This window comes from Antechinus flavipes, chromosome 2 (genome assembly GCF_016432865.1).
Source record: "Antechinus flavipes isolate AdamAnt ecotype Samford, QLD, Australia chromosome 2, AdamAnt_v2, whole genome shotgun sequence".
Classification (NCBI taxonomy): domain Eukaryota; kingdom Metazoa; phylum Chordata; class Mammalia; order Dasyuromorphia; family Dasyuridae; genus Antechinus; species Antechinus flavipes.
Window position 1 is genome coordinate 107,231,358 of NC_067399.1, and position 27,289 is coordinate 107,258,646.

At 34.9% G+C, this 27,289-nt stretch overlaps 1 long non-coding RNA gene across 2 annotated transcripts in view; it reads left to right on the forward strand.

Moving 5' to 3' along the window:
* The first annotated feature begins 24,075 nt into the window (after positions 1-24,075).
* The window catches only part of LOC127548106 (uncharacterized), a 748,785-nt gene continuing 745,571 nt past the window's right edge, over positions 24,076-27,289 (forward strand). For both annotated transcript variants that reach the window (XR_007950318.1, XR_007950319.1), the window contains exon 1: positions 24,076-25,313. This is a non-coding gene — a long non-coding RNA (uncharacterized LOC127548106). The remainder of the gene's footprint in view (positions 25,314-27,289) is intronic.

Sequence of the window (27,289 nt, forward strand, 5' to 3'; positions counted from 1 at the left end):
CAATTTGTGATGCTGAAGAGAGTACCAAATTGATGAAATCTCAACTACTTAAGTATCATGTACATTGTTAAGTATGAGGAAAATACTTTTGCAATGCTTTAAGATGTGTGGGACTCACAGTGGGACAGTTAAGATGACAGTTATTGTCAATCTCCAGGCATTTCTGCTGTTTCAGTGATGTCTTATAGATTGCTTTTTCTACCATGAATTCACTTTTTTTATTGATGACCCTCATGGTCTTACAAGTAATTCTGATTATCTTTTCAACTAGATATGTTTGACCATGCCATAAAACCTCCATTCTGTGTGGATTTTCTCCTAGAGTCCTTTATCCTGCCTTTTAAAGATTTATTTTAATTTTATTTTGATAATTACTAGACTCTATCAAGATACTAACTGTGAAAATATTTCAATTAGCTAATTATTCTTCGCTTCAAAAAAAGTTGACACTAGCTGGACATGTGTATTTTGTCTAAATATTAGATACTATTCAGTCTTTAGTTGGAGCATTTAGGTATTCCCATCATATTTGCTTGAGAAAATTCACATTTGCAAATGCAAATAATTTAGCATGGTATTATGCAATTTGCTTTATGAGAGACTAGCTAAACATATCTTTGAAATTGTTAAATTATTCTCTGCTTTTTGGATATTTATCTCCTTAAATTCTGCCTACTTTCTTCTCCCCTTCTTTCAAAAATTTTGGGAGAGAGAGAGAGAGAGAGTGAGATAGAGACAGAGAAAGACAGAGACAGAGACAGAGAGACAGAGAGGGGGAGAGAGAGACAGAGAGAATAAACAAGCTCCAAAATACAAATGTTGACTAAGGAAATCTATACTCAGAGTTGTCAGGTGTTTTTTTTTTTTTTTTCCCTTTTAATGATGCAGGTGCAAAAACAAAGAAGCCAACATAACCCAAAGAACCATATTAATTTCAGTTCAGTTGAAAAGAGCAGGACATTTAACTTGTGTGATATTATTCATACTTAGTTCAAAGTCTATATTAATAACCTAGGACATTGCTATTTGTACTTAATTTTTTCTTCAATTTTTGGCTTTTTTGAATCATGTAAAATGAAAGTTATTTCACAAGTAGCATTGTCTTTTATAATCTAGAAAACAATATACTCTCTAATTGAAAGATTATTCAATGATAAGTTACCTTTTATTAGTTATTCTTGGGGCAAGAAAGGGAAGGATTTTTGTTACCTTTGAAGGTGAATTAAAATATAAATAGCAGTCATCAAATTGTGTTCAACATTTCCCAAATCAAAAAATTCAAAATTGTTTCAAGATGATTTTTAAAATAACTTAAAACAAATGACCAAATAAACAAAAATTTGTGCAAAATTCTTGTCATATATTTATCTCTTTGCATCATTGCCAAGATAATCATGAAAAATAAAATATTTGAAGCCATATAGCTGTGATTTAAGATTTTTTAACTTTGTTGCACATGTACTAGCTTTATTTCAAATTGTTACCATATCAACTAATTTCAATTATTTTAAATACATATACACACATAGTCACAGACCCTCAAATATGTATACATATATACAACAGAAAACATATGCATTTGTATATGTAAGCAAATATATTATATATGTATAGACATATTTTATATAGACACATATAGTTGTAAAATTTTTTATTCTGAACTTCAACATCAAAAGGACAATGGACATTTCCAAATATAAGCAGACCACATACATACAAAGAATGTATATATCTATAAATCTTTATATTACTTGATTTTTTAAATGGTATATAATGAATTCCACATGCTACTCTCAAAACTGTCCTACTTGCTTATTTTTCTTTTTGAACTTCCTTCTGTTTTCTGATGTGCATTAAGAAAGAAATTTCTTTGTTTTTGGTATTCATGCTGTTAACTCTCCCTTTCATTTGTAACCCCAAACTCCCCAAGTATAAAAATTGAGAGAGAAAAATTCTTATGTGACAGGATTGCAATCTACTGGAGTTCAGTTTTTTCTTCCCCTCCTTATATCTAAGTTAGGCTAGTTTTCCCTTGAAAGATAGCAAAACAATTTCTAGTATTTGAATCACCCTGGCCATCTAAGGACATAACAACACTAAGCCACCTAAAAGTGGTACTCTTTAGACTTGGCAGATATCCTAATGTCATATGACTCACCAGACCCTGACATTTTGACTAGATATTTTTCCATATAGAAACTAGGATCATGTGTATCCAGGGTAAGTGCTAGAGTATCTTTGATAAAAATCTTCTCTATGCTGTGACTAAGTAAATCTTTGTTAACTTGTGAATGACCTCATTTCATATCCTCATTGAATCTGAACAATAGTCTATTCTGTCTATTCTGAGACAGGCCTGCCTCTAACACCTTGTAAGACAAACTTGGACAAACCAAACAAATCCACATAGAGGTTACATCCAAAAATACATGTTTCTTTCTTCATTTTCAGTCAGTCTATCATCCATCTGTTAGGAGATGGTAACATGCTTTATCATCGGTCATCTGTAGATATGGTTAGTGAGGCCTTTGGTCTTTCAAAGCTATTTCTTGTTACAATGTTGTTGATCTTATTTACATTTTTCTCCTGATTCTGCTCACTTTATTCTATGTCAGTACAATATTCTCTAGAATTGTCTCTTGTTACTTTTTATGCTACAATAATGTTCCATCATATTCATATATCATAATTTGTTCAGTTCTCCCCAGTTGCTGGTGACTACCTTAAATTCTAGTTCATTTTGTTTGTTTGTTTGTTTCATTCCTCCTTTAGGATCAGGGAGTTTGATTTGCTGGTAATTCTCCTCTTCCCTGGTATTATTCTCCTTTTTAACCTTGCCCTCAATTCTGTGAACCACCCTATGCCAGCTTGTTACCCTGATGCCTTTTTTTTTTTTTTTTACAAATTGTGGTAAATCCTATGTTAAGCAAGTCTATTGTGTCATTTTACCAACAACGTGTCCCCTCATCATGTCTCTGTGACACATTTTCTCACATCTCAAACTTTTTCATTATTATTATATTTGTTATGGTTATCTGTGATCAGTGATCTTTGATGTTACTATTGTAATTGTTCTTACTAATAGGCTGTTTGTATCTCTCTCCCGCTTTCTGGACCTTCCTCTTTCCTGAGACACAATAACATTGAAATTAGGCTGTATAACCCTACAATGGCCTCTTAGAGTTGAAGAGAAAGGAAGATTTAATTGATGTGACAAACTTCATAGTTGCCTTTTTTTAAGAAATTGCCACAGCAACCTCAACTTTTAGCGACTACTACCCTAAGCAGGCAACAATCATCAATACTGAGGCAAGACTCTCTATAAGCAAAAAGATTATGACTGAGTGAAAGTCCAGATGATGGTTGGTTAGTATTCTAAAGCAATAAAATTCCTTTTAAATTTGCATATGTACATTTTAAAAGAAATAATACTATTGCATGCTTAATAAACTATAATATAATATAAACATAACTTTTGTATGTACTAATAAACCAAATAATTCAGGTAACTTGCTTTATTGAAAATTTCACTTTATTTTAGTAGTCAGGAACCAAAAATCATTTTTTTGGTCCATTTCATATAAGATAAAATTCATCTGGTGTCTAAGTCACCTACTCCTTCTTTGTGTACTCATCTCACAGATTCCAATGAAAGAAAATAACTAATTCCACTTTCCTCTTTTCCATATGAGTTATTCCTTTTACTCTCTCTTGGTTTTACTCTAGTGAAATTGTCTGAACAGAATAATTTCATCTCTTGGTCATTTTCCCCATTTAGTCCTCCGTTATCCACTCTGAAGTCATTAAGGTTCTAAAAGGAAACTCATTTCTTCTTCCATTCTCCATTAAAGTGCTAGATCTATATCATTCACCCCTTTCAGATTGTTCAAAGAGATTTTTCTGTTCTAGATTTCTCTTTTTTATATTTTTTATATTTTACTTTTTTGTATTTTAGATTTTCTCCTTAGTTCTATTATTTTCATTAAACATTCTTGAAAGATTTCTATACCATTAAAGATTTGTTTTTCTCCATCTAGGATTATATTTAGCTTTTCAGGATAAGTGATACTTGGTTGAAAGCCTATATATTTTGTCTTCTAAAGTATATTTCAAGACATCCAATTTTTTTTTATATTGGTAACTATCAAATCTTTCTGTCCTGACTATTGCTCCTCAAAACTCAATTTATTTCTTTTTGGCTTTTCTGCCTTTGGACTGGATTTTTTTTTAAAAATCACATTCCAGGTAATTTTTGTCTAGAGTTTTTTTCCGCAAGTGATCATGAATTATTTCTATTTTCAATTTAATTTCTGGTTCTAATATCAGACAGGTCTTCATTATTTCTTATACTATAGTAACTAAGCTTTTTTATTTGTAATCTGATGATTCTTAGATTTTCTCTTCTTGACCTATCTCTAGCCAATCCTTTTTGACGTGAGTTACCTTATATTTTCTTCTATTTTTTCCAAGTCTTTTGATTTTATTCCAATGGTTTCTGTTGTCTCATGAAATCATTGATTTTTGTTCATTTTTAATGTTCAAGAAATATATTAATTTTATAAGACTGTAAACCTCATATAATGATCTATTCTCCTTCCAAGCTTTTTTTCTAACGCTTTCATTTTTAATGTTTTTTCAGTTAATAGAAATCTATTTTTTCTCCCTTTCACCTCCACTGAAAGAAAAAAAAGTAAACAATATGCATAATTAAGCAAAATTAATTTCTTTATTGTGCAAATTTATAAATAAATGTCTTATCTGATCCTTTAATCTGTCACCTCTCTGTCAGGAGATAGGTAGCAAGTTTTTATCATGGATACTGTGGAATCATAATTGGTAATTTTATTGATCAGAATATTTAGGTTTTACAGAGAAGTTTTTCTTTAAGCTGTTTAATTTTTTTTTTTTGGTTTAAATTTTCTCTTGTAAGACTTGTATTAGTTCATTCAAATTTCCTGGGTTTCTACAAAATTATTCTTGTACCACACCTTCTCTGCCATAGTATACCATTCCATTTTTATATCATAATTTGTTCAGTCACTGCTAAAATGACATGCATCTTTTCATTTTCAGTTTTTTGCCACTATAAAAAGAGCTGTTCCTTTTTTTTTTTTATATAGGAATCCATTTTCTTTTTCTTTGTAATAGAGTAGTAATATTACTAAGTCAAAGAATATATATAATTGAGTAACTTTTAGGGCATAAGTCTCATTTCTTTTCCAATCATTTTTTTTAAAGAGTACTCCATTTATAATTTTAATATTTGCATCATTTCTTCTTCCAGACTCTGGTCCTTATACAAGGATGCTCCTTTAAAGGAGATCATAAGGCTCTGCTAAGGGTCAGAGCAACACAGCTACCCCTATTTTATACTTTAGATGAAAAGCTGCAGATGCTATCTTATCCAGATATAGGGTCTTTAGGCCTCTGGCTATTTCTAGGTACCAAACTAGGCTAGGAAAAAAAAAAACATATTGGAATTTCCCTCTGGATTTCCTGGTCACTGATCCATGTGATTTCTTGGTTTTGCTGGAGTGGTTTTGTGACAGATCTGGACTGTCTTCCTTTCACTCTAACATGTTTCCCAAAGCTTCCTTTCTAGATGTTCACAAAGAATGCTCTAGAATTTTCCAGGCAAAAAGTCAGGCCCATAGACCAGTACTTTCCAGATAATATCCTTTCCCTTTTTACTGAAGCAGTGCAACTTTTTCCCCATTTCCACTATGATAGTATCTCTCCTGTTTTCCATAATTTCCCAAATTTTAAAAAGCAATTTTTTTTTCAAATAAAAAAAGAGGTTTAGTAAATACATTCTGAGACTCTCTAACCTGAAAGCATCTAGGTCAGATGACTAGAATTCAATGAAGGTAGCTAGATGCTCTCTTAACATCTCTTTATTTACTGTGGCTTTAATTTCCTTTTCATCCTTTTTTTGTCTTTTTCTTACATTTTGGCACCCAAACATAGATGTAAGGACCTACACTCAGCAGTTTGACAGACACAATTGTAAGTTCAATGGAAAAGTCCCTGTGACCAGGAAATAGGGTGAGTAAACTAGTCACTTTCATTTTTTTTCAGCTGAAATGGGGCAAATACCAAGAAAAGAGCCTTCCCCACCCCAAGGGAAGTGTGTAGCAAGCATAGTTAGGTTAATAAAGGAGCAAGAGTTGTTGGTATTTTGGGAGCAGATCATTGGACTCTTAGATACATTAGTATCCTTGATTCTCTAAGGAAGAAAAATTAAAGCCAGAGAAGTGGAAACTAGTGGTAGTGCAACTAATTGAATATTACAATCATAATGGTCCTGATTCAATTCCTGAAGAAACATTCTATATATACAACATAATAAAATTGGCGATTGGGAATTACATAAGTTCTAAAATAAGGAAAAAGGAGAAAGAGCAGGAGGAGGATGGTACTGACAAATCAGCTGAAAAGCATGGAGACTTGGACAAGAACAGAGCTGATGAACTTAAGGGCTTCTCACTTTCACAGCTCAGTTACACCTGAGCAGGCACCATTAGGACATACCTCATCTCCTGACCCTCCTCCCTCAATTTTGCCCTTATGGGTAGAGGGAGGAGAAGAAAGGGGAAGGGCAGTGACATCATCAGCACCACTCATACAGTAGCTTTGTCCACCCTGTATGACATGATTACAAAAAGCATTAGTTAAAGCTAAAAATTAAGGACAGGATATATCTGATTCAAAAATAGAAGCATATCCTGTGATTGAAGCATTTGACTCTTTAGGTCAAAAAAAGAGAAAATACACTCTGCTTAATCTACAAATTATCAAAGATCTGAAGAAGGCTTGCACCCTTTATGGGTCTACATTATCTTATGTTAAGATGTTATTAGAGAATTTGGCTTTTGAAGTTTTAACTCCTAATGACTGGAAATCTATAACAAGGACATGTTTAGAACCTGAGCAAAACAAGTTGTGGCTTTCTGAATATAGTGAACTCTGTAGAATGCAAGCCCAATGAAATAGGCAACCTGGAATTAATATACCAGTCATCTCTGATCAATTAACAGGTGCAGGTTATTGTGCAGACATTTTAGCACAGATTAATTCCCCTTTGACAGCATATGAACAAATTGCTTCTGCTGCTATCAAAGTATGGGACACCTTCCCAGGAAGACAAGATAGAGGGGAAGCCTTCATGAAAATAGCACAACATCCAAATGAACCCTTTGCTGATTTCACGGGACATCTACAGACAGCTGTCATATGAACTATTGATGAAAATGTAGCAATAGGAATAATGATAAAACAGCTTACTAGAGAAAATGCTAATAAGGTTTGTAGAAGAATTATACTAGGATTATACAAGGATGCTCCTTTAAAGGAGATCAGAAGATGCTGTGCCACAGTGGGCACAAATACCTTTTATACCCAAGCTATGATACAGACTTTTCAAGATCAGAACATTAAAAGACAGGGTCCTTTTTTGGCAAGGGACTTCCAGAAAGACTCGTCAATGCTTTCAATGTGGTAAAGCAGGGCATTTGAAAGCTTTCAGAGTCTTTCTGGAAGTCCCTTGCCAAAAAAGGACCAATGTTGGCAGAGAAGACAGAGTGGAAGAACAAGACCCAAAACTCTATGTCCAAAATGTAACTTCCATTGGGCATCAGAATGTAGAATGACTCAGGGAAATGGGAAATGAGGCCCAGCTCCAGGGCCCCAGGCAAAAAACACTTGGGGCATGATGGAAGCCAATGTTGCATCCAGAGAGTCTTTAAAAGTTCAGTACTCCGACACGATCAATCAGCCAGTGAAAGAACCTGATGAGGGAAAGAGATTACAACTCTATTCTTAGAGTTGTATGCAGCTGGAACTACTGAGATATCCCCTGGAAAGGTGAAATCTGTCTCTGTCCAGCCTATAGATCCTCCAAGCACAGTTGGCTTGACCACTTCCCCTCCTGAGAGTGCTTACAACTTTTTCCCCATTTTTACTACGATAGTATCTCTCCTATTTTCCATAATTTCCCAAATTTATTTGGGATTCATATCCCCATGTTTATTCATATACTGATTTGGGAAACTGGAGAATGTATAGCTAATATCCCAGTCACTAATACAGCTAGACAATCTGTGACTTATCAACCAGGAGAATCAGTAACATAAGGTTTACTGATACACACTCCTGATAGGCAATATGGTGATATTTACCCAGATTTTGACTCCCAACAACAGAATCCAGGAATATTCTGGACTGCAACTGTTATAGGTGACCATCTTATGCTCACTATCTATGTAAATGGCATACCATTGAAAGGATTGGTAGACATGGTGCAGATCGTACAATTATTAGAGGTGACAATTGGCCCAGTCATTGGCTAAAGATTAAAGCAGACACCTACTGTCTGGCATAGAAGGATAATAGCAGCTGAAGTTAGTGCTACCCCTTTGAGATGGATATCTGAAGGTGAAACAGGAGTTTTTATTCCTTTTGTAGTAGAAAAAAATCCCCATCAATCTATGGGGAAGAGACATTTTATAACAGGATTATAACTGAGTACTTGGCTTTTTAAGCAGGGCTGCTGTTGAAAGCCTGTACTCTCACCTGTTCTCACTCAATGGAAAACTGATACACCAGTGTGAATAGAACAGTGGCCCTTAGGTAGCGATAAAATCCAGGCCTTATTAGATATAGTACACGAGCAACTTGACCAACAACACTTACAATCTTCTCTAAATCCTTGGAATTCCTCTATATTTGTAGTAAAAAAGAAATCTGGAAAATGGAGGATGTTGATTTATTTAAGAAAAGTAAATGAACAGATGGAAACTGTGGGAACTCTTCAGCCTGGATTTCTATCACCTACTCAATTACTTAGAAAATGGCCTCTTTGGGTTATAGACATTAAGAATTGTTTCTATTCTATCCCTCTGGATAAGGAACATATGAGAAGATTTGCCTTTTTAGTGCCCAGCATTATAAAAGATATGAATGGACATTTTGCTACAGGGAATGAAAAATAGCCTCACATTGGGTGCCAAAATGTAATATTCGAGCTAGCTTTCTGTAGGCCCTCAAGGTCAGCCTGAGTCCTTGATCTGAGTGGAGAAATGAAGGAGGCAGGACAGCCACCTACCTGGTCCTGGTCAAAGGACTGGTCAAAGGACTGGTCAAAGATGTAATGTGTAGAGGGCAGAAACTCTGAAAAAGCATACTTAAATCTAGGACAGCAGGGTATTTATAGTTAAGTACCTACTCAATATGAGATAATGATTCTCTACTTAATTCAATACTTAATTCAATGTAATGATGTAATCAATCTAGTTGGCATAAACTTAGGGTAATATGATGATGTAATGTTTTACAGTTGTGCATGCTCAGTGTGAGGCAGTGACATAATCATACTGGAGTATTTAAAGGAAGTGTCAGACTCAGAACACTCTCTCAGCCACAGCTCTCGACCACAGCTGTCAGCCACAGACACAAGAGAAGACGCCAAATTCCAGACTACATCTTTGACCAACCATGTAGCAGCTTTCCTGCCTCCTTCACTTCAGGCTAATCTCGAGGTCCTCCAGAGAGCTATTCTGGACATTATAGAATGTCTCATTTCCAGCCCTTCTCAGCCCTTATATACCTTAGTACAATTACATCATTACAGCATACTGAATATGTGTGAACTAGAAAACCATTACATTACCATACTAAGTATATATGTGAACTAGAGAACCATAATCTCATTAATTCCACTCAGTTTACACCTTGTTTCAAATATACTTCTCCAAAGTTCCTGCTCTCTACACCAGCCTAGAGACCATTTCCCTTAGTTGGAAAAAACAGAGGCAAAATGAAAATTGAGTAATAATAACTGATGTTTATGTAGCTTTTTTATGTTTCTAAAGGGCTTCATATGTATTAATCTCTTTTAATCCTTTTCATAATCCTGTGAGATACTGCAAGATACTAAAGGATTTCTTATCCCAACTTCAGAGTTTTAGAAACTGAGGCTTAGAAAGATTAAATGACAGGTTATTGTCAGAAACTTGAACTCATTTTTCTTGTGGCAACAAGTCCAATGTTCTTTCAAGTATATCATATTGCCTTTTTTATGTCTGATGTTTCCTTAATTTAAACTTCTTTCTCTTTCAGAGTAGTTTTTTTTTTAAAGAAAAATTATTTTTGTTCCTTAACATATTTACTAGCCTCAATTTATTCTGTTTTTAATACTATTAGTATTATCATAGTCCTGTACTACTCTTATTTTTAGCTGCCCTTGCTTTTTCTCTCTCTATGTATATGTATGTATGTATATATCTATCATATATAGTACCACGCATATCCCATTTTAATATAAATTGTTCACTAACTATATTGTGTCAACAATTGGTTAGATACTGACAGGTTCCAAGTAGTTACCAATGTTAAACTCTCTAAATCACTTTATTTATGATTCATATTTTATGTATTATAAATAGACATCTAAAACCATAAGGTTTTCTTGATGACTCCATACTCATATTTTGTCTCTTGTGATTTACTTGTCCTTTCTATTGATAATCCTATCCCAGTACTGGGCCTTCTATTCTCTCCTATATCTGGTTTGGCAGATATATGTCTACCGTTTTCTCCTTCCATATTCATTTTCACTTTAAAGACCTTTGTATCAGATAAAAATATATTTTTATTTATTCATATTAGTGCATTCTGGCCAGGAGTGCATTGTTCCCACATTTTAAATCATGATTGAGAAATCCAAATCACTTTTTTCAAATGGCATTTTCTGAACCAGTATTCTTTCCAACTTTGCCTCTGCTCCAGATACATGCTTTTCTCTTCAATCCCAGTTTTACCCTTTCTTGTCTTGATATTTTCACTCCAAATTGGAATGGCCTCCCGCCATCTCCCATCCTAATCATTTACAGATAGTCAGATGATACCATAAAGAAAGTGCTAGTCTTAGTGTCAGGAAGATGAAGACCTCAATTCAAATTCTGCTTTGGATATTCACTAGTTTTATAATCTTGTGGTAATCTCTCACAGCCTCAGTTTTCTCCTCTGTAAGACAAATAATAATGGCACAGGATTGTTGTGAGGCTCAAATTGTATAGTGCATGTATGTAAAACACAATGACAACAATACAACATATTGCTAGCTATAAATCCTGTCTTTTCAAGGGTTAGCTTGTATGTTGTAGAAAGCTGAAACTATTGAATTCAATGCACTGAGGTCAGGACTGCTGAGCGCTTGAGACTAACTTCTGATTGGATGATACTCTATGGGCATATGCTTGGAAAATGGTTCTTTCCACTATTTGTACTGGCTCAATGGTTGGTGTATAGTGGATTGTAAGAGGGACTAGGGAGTGGAGTAAAGCTAGCCAGGGACACACTCTTGGCAGTAGATGATGGTCATGGAGATTCTCTTCCATCCTGTTCAATCCTATGTCTAAAACCAAGAATAAAGATGGACTTTTGGTATCCTGGGTGCTAGCACGGTCGTTACAATATGTCACTTGTTTCACAAAGCCTTTCACAATATACTCAGATAAAGTTATTTTCCTGATATTTAATGGACTATTGTCTGGAATTTACCCTTGCATTTATTTCATTTTTCCATACTTATGCTCTTGTCCCTCCTCAGGTTAAAGTATAAGCCTCTTAAGGGCAATATCTGAAAACAGCACTACCTGCTATAATGCTTGATGCCTGTTACTTAATAAGTGCTGAATTTGTTTAAAAAAATAAAATGAATACTATTTTTAGTAGCTAATAGGTTACTGAGAATATTTTCTTAGAACTGATACAAGTTTGTTTAGCATTGAAGCTGCCAACTTTAAGATTACAAAAGCCAAAACCATAAGTGAAATCTAATGATATTCTCCTAACATAGAATCTTACCCTCCATTACTGGAAAAGTGAGAGACAAAGTCACTGACTCACTGGGAAGGTATTTTCCAAAAGCCAAACATCTGGGTCAAAATATCAGCCCATTATCTAAATATCTTGTTTCACAGAATAAATTTACAGAATTCTAGATAGTCTTATAAAAATTCTATATATAACAAGTCCAAAATTTTATCACTGCTCAATTGTCAGTCAAAAATTCATTGTTATACATGGATATGATGTAATATCAATGCATAATAAACCTTCCTGTCAATCAAAAGTGTTGTTATGTATAGATTTTATGTCGTACATTTTAGGCTTTGGATTGATAGAAGCTAATATAGAATTTGCTTTTAAAAAATTAAAAATATGACTTGGCCAAGGGCAATATTTTTAATAGAATCAACCTTTTCAGAAACATTGAAACTTGAAAAAAATGAACCAAATATTAGCAAATAAAAATAACTTTTCAAAAAAAGAGGTCTACATTTAGAGGAAGAAAAAGTTCAGAACTTTTCTTATTATGTGTATGTATTTTATTGACAAAATTTTCTAAATTTCACTAAATCATTCTTTTGCTAGAATTATATAATTTGATTTTCTAAATCTGTTTCTCCTTCTCCTTCTCTCTTCTCTCTCAAGCAATATGATATAGGCTATACACATGCAATCATATTAAACATATGTCCACATTAGGTATATTGTGAAAGAAAGAAAAACCATGAGAAAGAAAAAAACAACAAAAGTGTAAAATAATAGAGTTCAATCTGCATTTAGACTCCATAATTCTTTCTCTGGATGTGAATAGCATTTTCCATCATTAATCTTTTGGAATTGTCTTAGATCATTGTATTGCTGAGAAAGAGCTATGTCTATCAAAGCTGATCATAGCATAATATTGCTGTTACTATGTACAATATTCTCTTGGTTCTGCTCACTTTGCTCAGCAGCAGGTCCAAATCTTTCCAAATTTTTATGACATCTGTCTACTAATAATTTTTTTATAGAACAATAGTATTCCATTATACTTATGTACTATAATTTGTTCAATAAATGGTCATCCATCACAGAATTATATAATTTGGAAAGAAAAGAGGAAAATCATATTTAAAATGGATATAGCAGAGAATATCATGATCTATTTTCCATATTTTTGAATAAAATAAAGGAGAGTTCCCAAAGTAATGGATGCAAAATTTACTTGGAATAATTAACAGCCAGCCCATGAAAATCACTGCTTCAAGCATTATAAAGTATTACTTTGAAAAGTGCAGGATCTTTGAGGAGATTTTTTTTCCCACATAAATACAATTGCCTGCTCTAGGAGAGGACTTGTTCCCATCAAGGCAAAAACCCTCTACATGTGATTCCCACTATGACTGCTGGAAGCTCTTTGGAAATAAGTAAGACTTTTTTTTTTAACTCAGTAAGACTAACAATGACAGCCTCATCTTTCAATGAAACACTGGTCATATATACTTGGCTAGTCCCAAGTGTAGACTGTTATTAAATTGGCATTATAATATTGAACAAGTATATATAGGAAAGCACTTTAGTTTTTCAAAGCAAGTAGGCTACAACATATCAGTAACATAAAATTATGCAACAAGAGCATAAAAGATTTTTTTAAAAAATGTATGATTAAATTCAAATCCAGCCTCAAACACTTTGTAGTTATATTAAACACTTTGTAGTTATATTACCTGAGGAAATCACTTAACCTCTGTATGCCTCAGTTTTCTTAATAGTAATCCTTAATTTCCAGGATTGTTGTGAGGATCAAATGAAAAAATATTTGTAAAGCACTTAAAGCACAGTGCCTGGCACATACTAAGCACCTAATAAATTTTTTTTGATTAAAAAAATTGGGCTAGTCACATAGCAAGAACATAGGATGGCTATTGGATACCCAGGGATTCTTACCCTTTTAATGTCATGGGATCTATTGGGCATTTGGTCAAGTCTATAGAGAAGAGTCTCATAATGACTTTAAATACATAAAACAAAAGACGGAATTATAAAGGAAATCAATTGTGCTGAAAAATGATTAGCAATATATTAAAAAAATAAATAAGCAAGAATAAGTATAGATACCCCAACTTAAGAACCCCTGATCTATTGGTATCCACATAATCTCAAGAGATACAGAGAAAAGCTTGTATGGATTATCTCTATTTCTATCTATATATTTATTATCAGATAACATGGACAAGTTCTACAGAAAACAAGATAGAAACAGGCTGCAAACTTATATTCCCTGGATAGCACTTACATCAGTGAGATCTTGTATCAATTCAACTATTGAAGCATTATTGTTTTTTATGCTTATGGTAGTGCTATAGCCTAATTATCTAGCTCAGTGTATGTATGTATATATATAACAGACATTCAATCAAATCTCCAGGAATGGAAGGATCAGGTGAGGGTTTTTTTTTTTTTTTTTGAAGAAGAAGACTTGGACATGTTTATAGGCAGTAAGTAAACACCAGGAGACAGGGAGTGGTTGAAAATAAGTGAGAGTGGGATTGAAAGAAGGGATTGTTTAAATAAGTAGGAAGTTAGCCTTGGTAAGGAATAAGGCACTTCATCATGTGAGGTAGGGATAAAGGAAAGTAGCAGCAGGCATATAGCAGCAGAGGGGACAAGAATGAGCTCATGGAGCTTTTTTTTTTCCTTATAAAATAGAAAGAGATCTATAACCATCCCCAAAAGGTTGGCTTTTATTCATATAAGAAAATAAAATAGAATTGCCTATTGCCCAGATTATGCTATACATTTGGATGGATCACATACAGAGTTTGTCCAGTATATTTATCTACACAGACAATATAGATGAATAAAAAAGTTGAGTTCCAGAGCTGAACAGAACTCTGGAACAGTTGAACAGTTGAACAGAAAGGGGAGAGGGGGCTGTATTGCATTTAGGAAATTACAAAGCTCCTTTGATCACTCAAGCTTCATTCAGAAATAAAAACTCATCTTTTTAATAGCAAGATATTCCTATATGCCTATAAGATGTGGAACTCAACAAGCTCCAAGGAATTAATAAATTAGTATCACATAGAGAACAATGGTGAAGTACATGGTAGGCAGGAGTAGGATGCAACTTGAGGAATTTCAAGAAACAAGAATGAAAGAAGTAATGTTTCTTGAAGGATGACTGTTGTATAGTTTTCCATTTATAATAATATAGTTAACCCTGTTTGACAGACATGTACTAAGTACATCACAATTATCACCTCATGATTCTCACAACATAGGAGACAGGGCCTATTATTATATTGATTTTTTTCAGATAAGGAAACTAAGGCAAAGAGGGGTTAAGCGTCTTACACAGCTTACACAGCTAGTAAGTTTCTGAGACCAGCTTTGAACTCAGGTTTCACGTCTGACTAGCACTTTATCCACCATACCACTTACCTATTCTGTTACATTTGCAACGTCAAGAAAAAATAAAGAAGATGTTTAGCACTTTATGTGGACTCCAGTGGTAAGTGTATAGACAGGGGAGGAGAATCTTTTTGTCAAAAGCCATTTGGATATTTATAATATCATTCATGGGTTATACAAAACTATCAACTTATAGAACTCAAGCAGTGGGAGGTTGTTGTACCTTTCAGGTCATTATCACCTGTGGTTGCCTTAGCAAATGATTCTGCAGGCTTACATGGCCCTATTATAAGAAGACATGCAAAACAGTTGTGCAGTAGAGGTAACCTAGGCATAACTGGATTGCAATTTGTATTGTTGAAAAGTATTTCTAAATTGATGAGACCATTAATCTATTTAAATATTTGAATATACTTTCTTGACAGACTGAATTTAATCCAAAACACATTCACGATTTAATCTTTTATTTGCTCAGAGAAATAAAAGATTTTTAAGTAAGAAGGTAAAAGGTCAGAATAGCCATACATTTAACCTCCATATATGAAATGGATACCTTCTTGAGAAATTATATATAGAATGAAATTGTCTACTTCAGGAAAATAAAATTTGCTTTCTTTCACATAGTACAGGATGCACGAGTCTCTATTGTTGGGAACTACATTTCCTATGACTTTCCCCTTAATTTCCAGATGCACAAAGACAGCTGTGATTTATGTAGCTGAGACTTTATATTCCTATGAGCTACTTGGTAAATGACAGAGGAGATGAAGGACAGGGAGGGAGACAGAGAGAAAGAGACACACTGAGAGACATAAAGAGATAAAGACAGAGAGAGACAAAGAGAGACTGACACAGAGACAGAGACAGAGAGAGATAGAGAAAAAAAAACAGAGAGAGAGAAAGAGAAAGAAACAGAGAACCAGAGATCCAGAGAAACAAGAAGAAAAGAGATTCATAGACAGAGAGAGCTAGAAAGACACACAGAGAGAAAAAGATATATAGAGATGGACAGAGAGACAGGCAGAGTTAGGGATAGTGACAGATAAAGAGAGAAAGACAAAAATAGACAGAGAGACATACACAAAGACAGAGACAGACAAAGTGAGAGAAAGAAGAGACAAAAAGAGATAAAAATAGAGACAGAGAGACAGAGAGAGACACACATACTTTAGGTTGATGAGGGAAGAACCATATTCAAGAGAGACTGCTATATTGACAAGTTCCTGAGACATCAGATTGAGGAAAGTGGCATTCCAATGCTCAGGGAGAAGGTGAGACTAGTTGTCTCTTTAAACAGATCTGCTGATGTTAAATGGGTAAAGTTGACCATTCATCATTTGGCAACACTAGATGCTTCATTAGACCTTTTCTATACTGGAACATGAATCTTTCTGAAGATTTTTTCCCTCAGATTGTACTCATTATTGACTCAGGGATATGAAAGACCCTACTTATCAGCAGGGGGAAGAGGAGATGGGGGGGAAGGGACATCTAGTTGGTACAAAGATAGAACTCTGGGCTTGGGATCAGAAGGACCTGAGTTCAAATCTAGTGTGCTATGTGACTCTGGGCAACTCACTTAAGCCAGTTTGCTTCAGTTTCCTCATCTGTAAAATGAACCAGAGAAGGAAATAGCAAATCATTCCAGTATCTTTGCCAAAAAAATCCTAATTGTGATCATGGGGAGTTGGATGAAGCTGGAAATGACTCACCAGAAGAGGATAGATGGTGCAGTGGACAGAGCACTGGCCCTGGAGTCAGGAGGACCTGAGTTCAAAAGTGGCCTCAGATACCTAACAATTACTAGCTGTATGACCCTAAGCAAGTCACTTAATCCCAATTGCGTTGTCAAAAAAATAATAATAATAATCACCAGAGAATGGGTATAAATTGTCTTTTGTTTTGCTAAATTTTAGTTCTAATTAATTTTTTCCCTTTTAAAACATATTTTTTATCTTCCTCATTCTTGCTAAAAAGGTGGAACTACAGAAGCAGTACTCAATATATGCTGTAAGAGGATGCTTGTTGGTTGGCTTTGTTGAAATATCATTATTGTATTATATCAACATCATTGTTACCCAAAATGGTTCCATAGGATGGAGAAATGAGAATAATATAAAGAACAATATCAACAATAAAATTTCAATTAAAAATTTAAAACTACTTTTCTTTCTAGATTTCCTTTAATTTTTAAAAATCTATAAAGATAGGGTCACATTCTTTTAAAACAACTTAATCTCATAGCATCTATGTAAAATATCTATAATGTGGTAAAAATAAGCAGAAAGTATCAAGCATATTGAATAAAAGACAAGAATATAATAATGACAATAATAAAATACATTCTTTCCTAGACTCAGAGAACTTAAATTACATGTGGAGTCTCAGGTAATTGGTACCCAGAAGGGAATATATGTGCTGGCTGAATTGTTCTGAAAATATCACCACCCTGCTGACCAATTCACAGAATGGCATTGATAGCACACTCAGAGGAGGTCACTAAGCTCTACCATGTAGCTAGAGGAAAGACATTCCTGGAAGAGGGCTAGAGAAATGTGGTGATTTTAAAAGGGCAGAAAGGTAATCAAGAAGGAAAGGTGGATTGTACTCTGTGTAGACATCCCTGAGGCCACCCACCACCCAAACCAAACAGCAAGAACAGACTCATCAGACAAGGGATGGGATTTAGACAATTTAAGACCAATTCACAGATGAGTGCCTCCACAGGAGACACTGTTTAATCCTAAAGATGGGCACTTGTACTATCCTATGGAAGTATGCAACACTATACATCCTCACAGCTCTCAGTCAAAAAATGAAACGTGCTTTAAAATAGGTCAGAGCTGAATGACAGCTCTCAAGAGCTTAACAGTACATGATACATATGACAAAAAATAAGGCTGCTCACAGAAAATTCCAAATACTGTTTCCTTTTTAAAAGAATTTTGTAGCTGAAATAACACCATAAAATAATAGGGAATTATACATAATTATTTTTGTTAACAGAGAAAAATGTTAGCACATTTTTAAATCTTGGTCACTTTTTATTTGCTTATCCACTCATTCAAATCACTGTGGGCAAAGCACTGTTAGACATGATTAGAAATAACATAATTCTTAGAATCCTAGGATTAAGAATCTAGATCTGAAACAGATCTCAAAGGCTAACTTCTCCAACTGACCCATTTTACAGATAAGGAAACTAAGGACTTGGGAGATTAAGCAACTTACCTAGCCTTATGATTATTGATAATGTCAGAGGCAGGACATGTTTGTTTTGATTGTGATATTCCAACCAATATGCTCTAGGAAGTATGGGTTCAATAGCTGCTATATGCAAGATGCTCTCCTAGGAGTTGGTGATGATAGGAATACCCATGGGAAATCCAAGCTTTCTCTTCCCTCAAGAAGAATACATTCTACTGGATATTTATTATGTTAACATATTGCAAAAATGCTCACATAAAAAAAACAAAACAAAACAAAACTTTGCTACCAAGAAAAATTTGTAACTAAAAAAAAAAAAGATAACTTAAAAGAGGATGAGTTACTAATAGGTTAACTAGCTAATAGGCTTCTTCAAAATTGATTTGTAAGTTTATATTTTCCCTTATTTCATCTGGCATATTATTTGATACAACCACTTTTATTTGTTCAAAAAAGTGACACTTGGAAAGGACAGCAGGAAAAGTGGAAATGGCTGAAATTGTGTCACACCTGAGCTTTTCAGGGTTGCTTTTATAGATGTTCATGCTTCTGCACCAAGTGATCCAATCTGGATATAATCCTGGGAAATTATCTACAGAGTAAAATGTTTTGTGGTGGTTGTTTTTACTATTTCCCTAAGAAGTTTTTTACTAACCTTGTCCAACATTATGCTACCAATGGCAACTGAATCATGATGGAATTTGACCTTATGTTTATTAGGAAAATGTTAGAATGTATTAAATGAAGCATTGTTAAGTTCATTCTTTTCTCAGATATAATTGAAATGATAAATACCTTTATCTCAATAGCCACCTTGGTACTGTCCCTGTAAATATATTTTAGTATTGCTGCATATTCTGTGAAAAAAAGATAAAATAATAGATAATTTGTATATTTCCAAAAAGAAAAAGTTAAGTAGGTTGAAAATAGCAGCGCTCTATGCGGAAAAGATATAGGAAATTTTTTTCATTGGAGGTTTGAGGATTATATGAAAGTATTATTTTTTATAAATTATATTCTTCAAAGGAAAGCTTTGAGAAATAAGAAAACCTGATTTTCTTTCATATGGAAAGCCACTAATTGATTTATTTTAGGGCTTTCCTTCCTATCACAGGAATTATGAGCCCCTCAGTATCACTGCTTTCTATTTAACCCAATGCTGTTTAGCAGATTTGCATTACATGCATTTTTGATATTAAGTAATATTAATATTCAGTAATTAGTCAAAATTTGCTCAAAGTTATCCTTTAAAATTCCTTTATTTGACAAGCTCACAAGACTAAATGTTCACATTTAATTTTATGGTTTAAAAATACTATGATACACTTTTCACCATCATGGAACTTTATTAATTATTTCCATATTGTGGAAGACCTCCATGTAGAATGCAGAGAAACTAAATACACACTTTCAGAAAACTTTCAATGTAAGGGTGAACAATTGCTAGGCTCGTGTATCCTTTCAAGTAAGTTTCTATGAATAGAAATAAGATTAACTTTGAAAATTGGTCAATGTATCATCAGCCAGCAACTTACTTGTGGATGAAGTCTAGATGTGTTCTTTTGAAAAATCTTTGATAAGCCTCTGAAATGATAGACTATGAAATATAGAATATATTTATTCTATAGTTACCTGCTAAGTTGAAGTATATTTTCTGACTATATGTACATGCATGTTCATCTTGTAAAATTACTAGTTTATTTAAAGAAGAAATTTTTTTTAAAAATCATAAAAACAACAAGAATAATTAGATTTTAAAATTTAACCACATTTTGGGTTCTATTTGATTTTTCTAAAAATTTTTTTTAAAAGGGAATGGGACAGTAGAGGTAGGGAAAATGTTCATTTGACTGCTCAGAGCTATGGTTGGGTACTGGGACCCTTCGAACATAGAAGCAGCTGAGCCAGTCTATGACTGCTGTATCAATTCCAAAAAGTGGATGGCTGGGAAAGGACATTCATGCTCCCAGAATACCTGAGCCAAGAGCAGAAAGAAAGAGGAATTACTGAGACCTTGTAATTCTTCTCTGTTTTGCTATATATGTTGTGGGTACAGTTTTCAATAGAATAAAAAATGGAATTTTGGAATAATTTTACCTTTTAGAAGCCCAATTGCATATTTGTATCATTTTAGGAAGCTATAAAATGCTTTGGTTTCCATTTTTTAAGTTCCAAGAACTGGGAAAATTTGTCTTTGCCTAAGCTTTTTCAGAGGATTAGGAGTAAGAAATTGTGTTTTCTGAAAACATAACATGCTTTTTAAATATGAGTTATGTAAGAACTTGTAAGTTAGAGTTTTTTTCTTTTTTTTTCTCTGGAGGGGGGAAGAATATTAGAATTTAGATCCAATTTAAAAGAAATTTAGAGAGCAAAACTTCATGATTTAAAAAAGCCAAGATAATCACCTAATGATAGACCTTTAAAGTCTAAGAGAATTTTGGAGGATAGTTTAAATTAGGGATCAAGACCATGACAACTTTCAGCTACAGCAGAATTGTCCATTGCTATTGAGTTATAGTCACAATTTTATTTGCCTCAATTTCCTCATATGTAAAAATTTTCTCATATGGAGAAGGAAATGGCAAACCACTTTAGCATTTCTGCCAAAAAAACCCCAAATGGGGTCACAAAGAATTGGACATAATTGACATAACTGAACAACAATAAAAGCTTTGTATAATTGATAGCCATTGTGAAGGACTCTAAAAGAGATATCATCACTCGTTTGTTATTACAATGCTATTTTTTTTTTTTTTTTGCATCTCTAAACTCTTTTTACTAACAACAACAACAACAAAAAGCCAGTGCTCCAGGGAGAGATAACAATTTTCAATTCTTTTTAGTATTATTAAGAATGTTTGTTATTTCACTTTCCCATGTGACAGGCAGTTGAAATCACTGAGAAAACAGAAGTTTTGAAGGGAAGGTAAAATTTGGAGCATGATAAGGCAAGCCAGAAAGAGGTATTAAAGTTTTCTAGGCAGTTAGATATTTAGCCTAGTCAATGGGTAGGTGTGGCCTTGATTACTACTTTAAGCAATGAGGAGGATAAAAAAAAGAATGTTTTTCTTAGGCTGGCTCAAATAATGGCTATTCAATCAGAATATTGAAAAATATTCTTGAAACTAATCATTAATGAGCAGGTCATCAAGACCTCCTAGAAATCAGAAAGACAATTAGAATAAGTAAATTCTTTACTTACTAAAGAAGTTCTTTAGTTGTATTTTAATCTGATAAAGAAAAAGTCCTCCCAAATAAATCAGCATATGTTAATGGTGAGAATTATTACATAAAAGAACTAAAATCATAAATCCTGAATATTTTCTTTTATCTTTGGATCACATTATAAGGTATTCATATTTGAGAACATTTTCTAGAAATGGATAGCTTGATATTTTTAAGTGTGTAATGAAGAAGGTAAAAACAAAAAGAGTAAAATTTTGATGGGTAAGTTGAATAGTATTATGGTCAAGTAGAAGGGAATAGATCAGTGCCGAATTATTCATTTTCTCTCATCTGGTCTTCTTTGTGACCAGTGGCTTTGTAAGAAAAGATTCTTTGTGGTTAGAGCCTTTCCTCTACATTTAGTCAGCTATTTCTACAGGAATAATAAACAAGTATACAACTGAAGTCTTGCTCTAGCCATCTTAACTAAAGGGCCTTTATTGAATATTGAAAAATATTCACCTTGCTTATATAGAATATCTTTGCAAGAATCCAGTTTAACAGGTAGCTGGACCTTTTCCTGAAGGTTTAAAATTTTTAATCACAATACAAAATCTCATATCTTTTATTTCTAATATTCAATTTAAAGTTTGGTTTGTATTAATTTCTATGATTCTTAATAAGATAGTTGAAAAACACATATTATCCAGATAATGACATGAAAATGAACAATCATTCCATTAAATCAATCCATCAACTTCAATGATTTCCTAAGCCTACACAAATTTGTCACATTAACAGAAATTTTCTCCTGGTGACACCCGGAAATTACGAAGTAGCACCATTTCAGGAGAATTAATATGAAAAATAAGTAATAGAAAGACACATAGTGGGGATAATTAGGCTATATCATTTTATTATTGATAAAAAAGGACACGTATGACTAAAAAGTGAGATAAGTCAGTTAAAATACCAAGAACGAGAACCAACAGATGAATACCACAATAGATATTCTGTACTCCTAAGATATTTTTTAAAAAACAGAAACAAATTGGTTTCAGTTCATTGAGATGTTTCATTGAAGATTTATGGGAAAATATGAACAATTATACCTGAGGAAGAATTTAGGGTAGCTTCCATGTACATCACTAGAAGTATAAACAAATGAAACCACAGATCCTTCAAAGCAATAAAAGCATAGTCATTATAGAGTCTTGAGGAAAAAAAAATACAAAGTACAATATATATCTCCTCAGAACCATTAAAAAAATTGTTAAAACTTAAAAAATGAAGTTCCAGCCATGGGTTAATCACTTGTATGATATTCAAGGCAAATGAAAAAAAATAGAATAATTTAAAAAAAAATTCATAAAAAGAAACTACATATGGGAAGGAACTTCCTTAGTCAATGAAGGCCAGATACCACCTTTAAAAACTATAGTCACAGAGAGTTTCTCCTGTACCTTTATCTTGCTTATAATGTGGTATTTTGGAGAGGAAAAAAAAATCTAAATTAATACTTCTAATTGTACTTAAAAGCTATGTTTTTCCTGCTGAGGTGCTGAAGTAAGGGAGGAGAAATGACAGCAGGATGAAGAGTAGAGTCTAAAATTTCCAGCTTTTCATTAATGTAGGTGGCTTCAATCAAGGAAGATTTCCTAAAGAAAGTTTAACATAGACTGATAAAAAGCATGATAAAAGAATTAGTCTTGGTCAAGGGGAAAATTTTTTTTTCAGTTATGGAGAACAGTAGGATTACACATTTTGTGTATTATAGATTATAAATTCTTTGAAGCTATGTAAAAGATTAAATCTTTTTCTTTTTCCTTTTGTGTGTGTGTGTGTGTTACATATAACTTCCTCAGTTGTAGGAATGATGGAAAATTTATCATTATACTATCATAGACTATCCTTCCTGGGGAACCTTAAATGTCATCTAGTACAGCCCTCTCATTTTACAGATGAACAAACAGGTTCAGAGAAGTTATGGTATCTTGCCTAAGGTAATAAAGTTAATAAGAGAAAGAGGAACAATTCAAAGACTAACCCTCTGACTTCAAGGCCAGAACCTTTCCCACAGTACCACTGCCTCCTAATTTAATTATGAATTAGGCTGTGAATACCTACTCACATCTAATAATTTAACACACACATATTATACACACATATATTTGCATATGCAATGTATGTGCAATTTGTATGTGGAATAACAGTCCAACTAAAGTAATAACTGTTTGCAGTTTAGTTATTTAAAATATCTTAATGACTGGATTAAATAGGTACTAATCTGATGAAAAAGTAACTGACCTTATAGTCAATCCAACCTATTGATTGGGTCAATTCTTTATATAAATGTGAAGTTTATTTAACTTGATCTGTAAAATGCTCTACATAGTAAAAAGTAGGACAGTATGTATACAAATGCATGCATAAGTGAAATAAATGGTGATGATAAAGAAAATAAAAGTTTCAATAGAAGGTTTTGATGATTTTTACTACTCCTTCCTAATTTTTTTTTTTAAGTGAATGGTTGTTTGGTGCCATCAGCAGTGCTTATCAATAGAAATAGGGTGTTTTTGCGGAGAAGTTTTTAATAAATGAGACCATAATCTCAGAATTTTTCTGCCATATATTAACCTGAACTTTGTCATAAATCCTTCCAGAAGAGTATTTAACCTATATCTGCATTGATCATAATGGTGGTTCTTGAAATCTGGTAAGCAAACCGAACTCAAACAATACAAACACGTGGAGAATTGTTCGGGAACCTCCTCATTCACACAGGGATTTTAAAAATGTTCTTCAAAGTTTCTAAACGAAAAATACTAGCCCCAAGTCAAAATAAAACATTTACACTATCATCTCACAGGTTATGGCATTTACTAGCCAGGCTCCGGTTGCCAACACTAGCAGGAGCTTTCTCTTAGTTCCGTGCTGGTTGAGATATTTTTAATAACTCCACGATTAGGAAAACTGAGAGGAAAAAAAAAAAAGAATAACACAAATATGTTTGATCTCCTTAGATAAACAGGTTTTATTTTGTGGCCTCAGTGGGCGTACGGGTGCCCCTCGGGCAGATTGCCCTCAGTGGGGTTCAGGGCTCAAAAGAAAGGCAGAACTTTGCCCCTTCAGAGTCGGAAGGTGGAGGCGGCCACGGCAACTGTGAACTTGGCCGCCAAATAGATTTAGCGGTACCTGGGAAAGGGACTGGGGAGCTAGAACCGCATTTTCCGGGGAGTTTCTTTCCTCGCCGCGAAGGAGACTGTAATGAAGTGGGAAAGGGGAAAAAAAAAAGGCAAAAAAAAAAAATCCTCCTCCTCTTCCAGTCACTGCACCTCAGTCTGAGATTTGGGTGTTATTTTACCTGTATTTATCAAAACCACCACCACCGCCCTCGCCCACCACCCACCAGCCTGTGTGCCCATGCAAAGCAGCTGCCAACACTCCAGAAAGAGTGAAAGAGAGAGCAAAAGAGAGAAAAACAAACAAATAAATAAATAAAAGAGAGAGAGAGAAAAGAGGGAGAGGGAGAGAGGGAGAGACTGAGACAGAGACAGCTGCAGGTTCAATTAGCTAAACAAAGAAATCATGGCGGATTGTTTACATTTCGCAGACCCAAGGCAGAGTGGATTTCGGAGTCCAAAGATGCCGCGGTCCCCAAAGGAGTTTGCGGACCTGGCCCTCTCGCCCTGGCCTGGGTAAGTGATTCCAGAAGAGAGCGGGGTGAGCAGAGCTGCGAAAGACAGCCTCCCCTCCCTTCCTCTCTTTTCCCCTCCTCCCCTCTCCTGCGCTCCGCTCTCCCCCCGCCCCCCCTTCACCACCTCCCTGGACCTCGCCGCCCCCTCTCAAGTGACTCCCCCGCCCCCTCCCCTGCCCTCGGCGCAGCTGGGCTCCTTTTGGATTGGGGAGCAGCTCTGGCTCCGAGTCTTTTGAAGCAGCTGTGGGGGGAAGGGAATGGGGGGAAGAGGGTGGTTAGGGGCGGCGCAGGGCGGGGGCAGAGATAAGAGGAGGATGGGGGGGCCCTCCCTCAAGTCTGTCTAGTCCTCCCACCCCTCTCTTGCTCTGAGGTTAAGCCCCCTTCAGGGGATTTGGAGGCCCCTCGGGCCCCTATTCGCATTCTCTGCCTGCTTCTCTTGCTCTGCCTTGTCAGGTGGATCTAGCAGGCGAGCCTGAGGTGGGGACTTGGTGGCATCCTGGGGAGGAGTGGCAGGACAGTGCAACTCAGGGGAAGCTGGGATGGGAAGGCTGAAGAATGAGGGCGGGGGTGGAGATGGGCACCAGGACATGGGAGATTGTTCCCAGCGTCTGGGTCAAAAGGCCTTGTTCTGATTGGTTGTGTTGTTTCCTCCTGCCCACACTTCCCTCCCCCACAATTCCCCTGAGAACATCTCCTTCTCTCTCTGGTCAGCTGTGGGGAGGAGGAGACATTGAAGAGGCTCTTTCCAAAAGTGGCCTTGCCCAAACCAGGATCTTTCCCAGTATTTTGTTCTGGCAGTGTATTCCCCCACTTTCCTTAGTGACACCACCTCAACTTAGGACACAGGGGTTAGGGATGGGGCAAGCCCCCTAACTAACAATCAGTTTTTGATTCTTGTCGATTTGTGTTAGGGATGACTCAAAATCACTGTTAGGGAGATAGGCTGCTAAGGAGGGAGATAGCAGTACCTATTCGGTGTCTAGTACAACAAAGGAGATTATCTATTTTCCCCAAAATAGCTTTTCTCTTTTCAGGGAACATACACCCCTTATATAACCTAGTGACACAGCTGAGTTTCATTTAGAGAAAACAAAACCTACCAGAATCTGTTCACTTCCAAATAAATATCTCCTTTCCCTCCTTCTGGCCCCCCTCAGGTGAACATCAGAGATCCTACAGAAAAGCTTCTATGAACTGAATCCATTTGGTGGCCTGGACATTACCCTTTCCCCCCTTCTCTTTTCCTTCCCCTTTTCTGTTCCAATTTGTTTGATTAGTTTAATGCTGTCTCTTACATCTGAGCCCTGACTTCCTATTTCCACTGCTATTAAGCTTGGAAAGGGGAACATGGAATCTAGGTAACTGACTATGCCCAGTATTAGTTAATACAGGATCAGTTTATAGATAAGTAACTTTTGTACCAGGCTGGTGAAGGACAGGGCAAGGGAAAAAAGAATTCCCTCCCTTGCTACTCCCCCTTGAATCACTGACCTCAGAAGGTTACATTTACCTTATTGATTGACACTAGAGTCCTCACTACAGTGAATTGCTTTATGAAGTATGTAGAAAAATACTGCTATTAAGAAAATTCTCTCCTGCATCATAATTGCTATTGTAATTATTATATCATCATTATTAAATAAGGGTTATTTAAATGAGTTATTTTGTGCCATCTAATTCTTATTAGCTACTGTGAAGAAAGGCACACCCAGAATATTGTGTGTTCAGCTGTTCTCTGTCGCCCTCTCCTTCAAAGCAACAACCAATCCTGGCAAGTCCCATTTCTTCTGTACTCATCGATTTCTTCATTTATAAAATAAGGAGATAGGACTAAATCAAAGATTTTTGTGCTCCCCCCCCTTTTTTTTAAATCATGAATTCTTTTGGCAGTCTGGTGAAGCTTATGGAATTCCTAAGAATAATGTTTTAAAGTGTTTAAGATAAAATATGTAGCATTACAAAAGAAACAAATTATGT